Source organism: Piliocolobus tephrosceles, chromosome 17, assembly GCF_002776525.5.
Source record: "Piliocolobus tephrosceles isolate RC106 chromosome 17, ASM277652v3, whole genome shotgun sequence".
Lineage (NCBI taxonomy): Eukaryota > Metazoa > Chordata > Mammalia > Primates > Cercopithecidae > Piliocolobus > Piliocolobus tephrosceles.
This window is the reverse complement of record NC_045450.1, coordinates 37,355,479-37,361,492: the sequence shown is the minus strand read 5'-3', so window position 1 is coordinate 37,361,492 and position 6,014 is coordinate 37,355,479. Positions and strand designations below refer to the sequence as shown.

The 6,014-nt window shown below is 41.7% G+C and overlaps 1 long non-coding RNA gene across 1 annotated transcript; it reads right to left on the bottom strand.

Annotated features, from left to right (window-relative positions):
* Window positions 1-207: 207 nt before the first annotated feature.
* On the bottom strand, window positions 208-4,425 carry LOC113225266. The gene is made up of 2 exons (XR_003309928.1): window positions 3,629-4,425; window positions 208-303 (listed from the first exon to the last, which is right to left on the bottom strand). It is a non-coding gene; the product is annotated as an uncharacterized LOC113225266 (long non-coding RNA).
* Between the last annotated feature and the right edge of the window lie 1,589 nt (window positions 4,426-6,014).

Here is a 6,014-nt window from a genome sequence, read left to right as displayed (position 1 = left end):
AAACTCTGAGATGATCTTTTCCCTTCTTTCAGGAACAGAGAATACTAACAAATTAGGACCATCGTTTGATAAGCCAGATGTTATTTCCAGTAAGGTTGTGACATGTCTGTGCTACAGGAAAGTGAGAAACATCAAACATTTTTGGGAGAGCCTGTCTCAGTCTGTTTCGTGTTGCTATAACAGAATACATGAGACTGGGGAATTTACGAAGAACAGAAATTTATTGGCTAACAGGTCTGGAGGCTGGGAAGTTCAAGATCAAGGTACTGGCATCTTGTAAGGGCCTTCTTGTTTTGTCATAACCTAGCAGAAGGCATCACATGGGCTCAAGAGAGATGGGGAGGAGGCTGAACTCATCCTCCTATAAGGAACCCACTCCTGCAATAATGGTATTAATCCCTTCATGAGAGCAGAGCCCTTATGACCTCATCACCTCTTAAAGGTCTCACCTCCCAACACTTCTGCATTGAGGACCAAATTTCCAACACACAAACTTTGGGGACACATTCAAACCATAGCAGAGCCCATTTGATTAAAAATTCAGTTGACTTACTCCTTGGTTTTGTATTTCTCCACAGATGACCCCTTCTTTGTTGTTCTGAAAAGAGCAATGGATTTCACTGTGGACAACCTTATTTTCCTTCATTGCACTGGTGGCTTGGGAGAGAAATTTGGTTAAAAGGCCTTAATACTGGCCCTGAGGCTCAGAGCCACTCAGATGCTTGAAGATTTCATCTTTAGGCAGATGCTGAAATGTGTGTTGCATCTGCGTGTCGTTTGGCTATTAATATTTGGAGTAAAGGCAGGTGAATCCTTACAGTCAATCTCACCTGGTAGTTCTAGAATCTCCATCTCATTGTGGTATAAAAGAAATAAGGTGCAGGCTGGTCCAGAGAGAAGAGATAGCATCAGGATTGCTAGCCCCCACGGGAGATCCTGGGTTCTGCACCCTGGCTGAAGCAACTGTTTCCCCTTTTTCTCCATAAACTGGCACATCTCTAAACATAAACTAATGTGGGGGAAGCTGCAGGCTCCAGACTGAAGCCCCATTCGTAGAATTCACTCCATTTTCCTTAAAATGATGTCACAAGGGGGTTGAGAAAATCATACCTCAACATGAGCCACATTCATTGGTGAAAATTTCCGCTACAAATTTTTTTTTAAGGCATTCATTGAAGGGCTTATGGTTTTGAGGTTTTGTAATTATAACTATGGGAGAAATAGAAGCAGGTAAGATGTGATCCTCTTTTCAAATGACTCACCATCTGCAGGTGGAGATAGCTGTACAAATTAAATGAAGGCTCTAGACTAACTGTTGTAAGTGTAGTAATATATGCGCAAGTGAAGTCCACTCAAAGAGCAGGGAGGAAGGGATATGGGAGGGCTGAGGGGTCTAAGAAGGCTTCTTGGAGGAGGAAGACAATCTAATGTGGACTATCCATGGTGATGAAACCAATAGCTTCAGCCATTACATTTTAGCCATGGTTTCAGCACCAGATTGATCAATGAGGCATTTGAGGAGTATTTGGCAAGCCAAGTTGGGGAAAAGGTCCTAGAGATGGGGTGTGTTCATATTTAGAAAAAAGAGCGGCAGGCACAGTGGCTCATGCCTGTAATCTCAGCACTGTGGGAGGCCAAGTCAGGAGGATTGCTTGAGCCCAGAAGTTTGAGACTAGCCTGGGCAACAATGTGAGACTCTATCTCTATAAAAAAATAATAATAATAATAGTAAAAATAAAAAGTAATGTGGCATGGTGGTGCACGCCTGTAGCTACTCAGGAGGCTGAGCTGGGAAGATTTCTTGAGCCCAGGAGGCTGAGGCTGCTGTGAGCTGTGTTCACACCACTGCACTCCAGCCCGGATAACAGAATGAGACTCCGTCTCAAAAGAAAACAAAAGGCAGGCGACTTGTTTCAGTAATATTAGTACTTGAGAATTTTTCTCCTCTCCTCCTTCATATCTCCTTAGTCTTTATGATTCCTGGGTGGCCACTAGCAGTTGGGGGCTCTGATTTAGGTACTGTCAAAACTATCTGGGTTTCAAGTAACAGAAGCCAAATTAAGAAAGCTCAAGCAAAAAAATATAGATTTACTAAGAATATGAATGTCTCATGGAACCCAGGGTGAGGAATATATTTGAGTCTCAGGAGGAAATTGCTCTCAAAAACTGGGAAAGCAGCTAGGAGTCCAGGCAGTTCTCCCACTCATCTCTGCTTCTCTCTGAGCATCTATGACTCTTCTCTTTACACAGCAGTTCTTTCTGCTTCTTAGTCTATATAAAAAATATGATTGTTCTAGAGTGTCTAAGCTTTTACCATGTCCTTCAAAATCTCCCATTCACAGAGAGTATGTGGTTATCTCTGAGTTCCTATTTTATTAACATTCCTGGTAAAGAGAATCTATTTAAACTAACTTAAGCCATGTGCCTTGTCTCTCTTTGGTCCAATACATTTTGCCTATAGGGTGGCTGTCAAGATCCTATCTTTGTGGGTGGACATGATGTTCTTAAAACATAAAAGGATTGTTCAAAGCCTGGCCAGATCACCCCCTGCCACCCTCAGCTCTCAAAATAATATGTCATCTACCCCATCCTAAGCTCCTGTTCTGCAGGTGAATCACAAATCATCAGTTTAAGGAAAGCCCAGTTATAGGAAGAAATAAAAAGAAAAAAAGAACTCTGCTGATTTGGGATGCCATCCTTTAAGAAAACAGTGATACAAGCCTTCCTTTTTCATAAACTCAAACTTTCACCACATCGAAATTGTGTTTCTGGTTGTTCCTGCTGTGCATAAAAGGGCATTTTGCTTGGTTTCAATAATTTCATTTTCTACCAGTCTTATTATCCTGCCTTACAGATGTGTATATGATGCTTCTGAACAAGGCAGGTTCAGGAAGGCCCTAGTAAGTCCAAACTCTTGATATTACACACAAGGCCATTTAAACTCTGACTCCTGCCTACTTCTTCTGCCTGAACTATTACCACACATCATCTTTCAATGAATGTTCCGGGCATTTATAACTGCTTCTAATCCCTGAAAGAGTGCATGGTGTTTGTGACTCCATGCCTCTGAACATCCTGTTTCCTCTTTCTGAAGCCTCCTTCCCATCTGAGTCTCCTTCCCATCTGGACCTCCTTCCCATTAACTCCTACTCACCTGTTAGAGCCTGGCTTACATATACCACCCCCTCCCTCACTTCCAGAAAGCTCTCCCTGAGAATGAGACTTTCTTTCTTTTCTGTCTGTCTTCTGCACTAAAATGAGGTGATGAAGTGGCTTAAGTCAACACAAAGTAGCGCTCCGAGGCTGATACCTCCTTGCATGGCGCCACCTTCCCATTCTTCTCTTTTTATTTACTCACAAATTATTCCCATACGCTAGACAACACTCTGAGCTCCCTTAGAGTATCTCTGTTCTGTTTATCTTCATATGTATTCCTCAGCAAACACACAAGTTTGTGTAAGAAAGTGGTATAACTTGGAGATTAAGCACAAGTCCTCTCATGGCAGATGAACATGCTGGCATGAACATCTCAGCTTGTCCAATCCTTAGCTGTAACCCTGGGCAAGATATCCTACCCTCTACATCCCAGTTTCTATGACTATAAAATGTTTATAATCATAAGACTTACCTGTTAGTGTTCTAATGTGGTGATTTAGCAAGGTAATGCATGTAATATAGTAAGCCTCAACAAATATTGAGTCCTATGCAAAAGTCTTCTAAGCAGAATTTCTCTTTTACTTGATGGCTTAGAAGACACTCTATTTCAACAACCAAAAATGTCTCATGCATCTTGGGGTCCTTTACTAAAGACACTGATAAAATATTACTCAGTAGATGGGCTAAAGTGCTGGTTGCCAGAAGGTTCTGATTAATTAGAGAGTCTTTCTCTTACTACATTTTTTAAAGGCTTTGATTCCATTGTCCTTTTCCTAGATGGGGAAGAAATGGAAATCCAAGCAGCTTTGATTTTGCATCTGGGGATCTCCTTCGACCACCATGAGGCTGTTGGATGAAATGTACACCTGGAGCTCAGGCATCCCACTCCCTGCTTGCCTGTCACACCTCTGCCCAGTTCATCCCAGAAAAATGCTCATCTCGGAACAATAGAGGAGCTTTTGCAAAGTTCTAGAACTCTCAGTTTTTCAAGCAGAACTCAGGACAGAGGGAAATAACCTGTTATTCTTAAAGAGAAAACAGAGGTTAGGAGAGGAAATCTGCCCTGCTCAACACACACCTATGTTTATGAGCTATAGGAATTTTGGATTTTTAAAAAAAAAAAAATACACCTATTTCCTAAGTCTGTGGTGACGGCTCTTCTTTCCAGATCTTATTGAGGGCTGTTCTCTAGGTGTCCCTACATCCTAAAAGATACAAGGACTGGAGGCTTGCAGCTCCCTGCCTCCCTTCTCATCCACTTTCTCTTGCTTTCTCACCAGTCCCTCAGGCACTTGGTCCTTGTTTCTTCTATTTCTTCATCTCAGTTCTCTCTGCATTTCTTCCCTCTGTGTCTCCTCTCCCCAACCCCCTCTTTTCCTCTTTCCTTCCTCCTGCCTCCCTCTCCCTCAGTTATTCAAGAGGCATGTTCATTCCTGGTCATATTCTCTTCTCAATTTTAGGAGATGAGATGCATTTTCAGTTCCACCAAACCAGCCCCGAGGGCTGTGTTCATCATGCGTGAGCACACCTTTTGTGGTCAGGCACATGCCCAGAGGGATGCTGGCACTGGAACACAGCAGAGCAGCCTCTTCCATTCTCTGTCAAATTTGGACAATGTTGCTCCATCCAGAAAAGCCTGCATTTCCAGAGCTGCCACTTTAAGCCCTAGCCAAGTGACTCTTTGAGCTCTTTATTTGGAAATCATGTCTTGTGGATTCTCCAACAGTCTGTCTTGAAAGAAAGAAAAAGAAAAAAAGAAAGAAAGACAAAAAGAGAGAAAGAGGGTAAGAAAGAGACAGAAGAAGAGAAAGAGAGAAAGAAAGAAAGTAAAGAAAGATAGAAAAAGAAAAGAAAGAAAGAGAGAGAGAGAAAGGAAGAAATAAAGAAAGGTCTGATTGCCACCTACTGATTACTGACCAGGAAACAATAGATCTCTAACATGAGGCAAATAACTATTTTAAATCTGCTGCCACTTTTCTAAATAATAGCATTAGGATTAAACAGAAATTTCTCGTGTCCCCCCTCCCCCCCGCCCCAGAAAAACAGAATACTAGGTTTAGGACCAAAGAGAGTTGATTTTGACATTCATGATAGTATTTTTAAAATAATTCAACTTGGAGAAAATGAGATAGGGGATAACTGGGTACAGAAGAGTATTTTTTTTTTTTTTTTTTTTTTTTTTTTTTTGTGAAATGGGGTTGGGTCTGAAGCTGTGCATGTCAGAGAATTTACCCAGGGGGATGGCAAACCTGCGACAGAGTCAATTTAGTTACAAGATCAAAATCTCTTGACTCACAGGAGACAGTGTTAAAAGGTTGGGAACAGCTACAGATCTGTTAAAATCATGCTTTTGCAGCAAAATCAGATTCTGAATTGCTTTACAGGCTCTCCATTTATAAAGCCCCTTTCAAGCTGGCAGTTTTTTGGTCCAAGCAGTCAGGATGTTTAGGAAGCTGTTGAACCAAGGCATTCACTGCACACAATCCTCCTCCTCTATCCCCGCCCCAACTCCCAGCCCCTACCTAGGTCAGGTTCAGCTGCTTAAAAGACAAAAGGAAAAAGTAAAGGCCCAGGCAAGGACTGATTTCCTGGTGCTTATAGAATGAGAGGTTGCAGAACTAATGCCCAGTGCTCCCTTGTTAATATTAATAACAAACAAGTTAACAATAGCTAATGAACACTTACTATGTGCCAGATATTGTATTAAATATTTACAGACAAGAGTGGGCAAACTATGGCCCATGGACGAAATCTAATCCACTGCTCCTTTTTGCGCAGCCGGCATGCTCAGGATTGTTTTGACATATTTTTAAATAATTTCTAAAAATTCAGAAAAAGAATATCTTATGACTCATAAA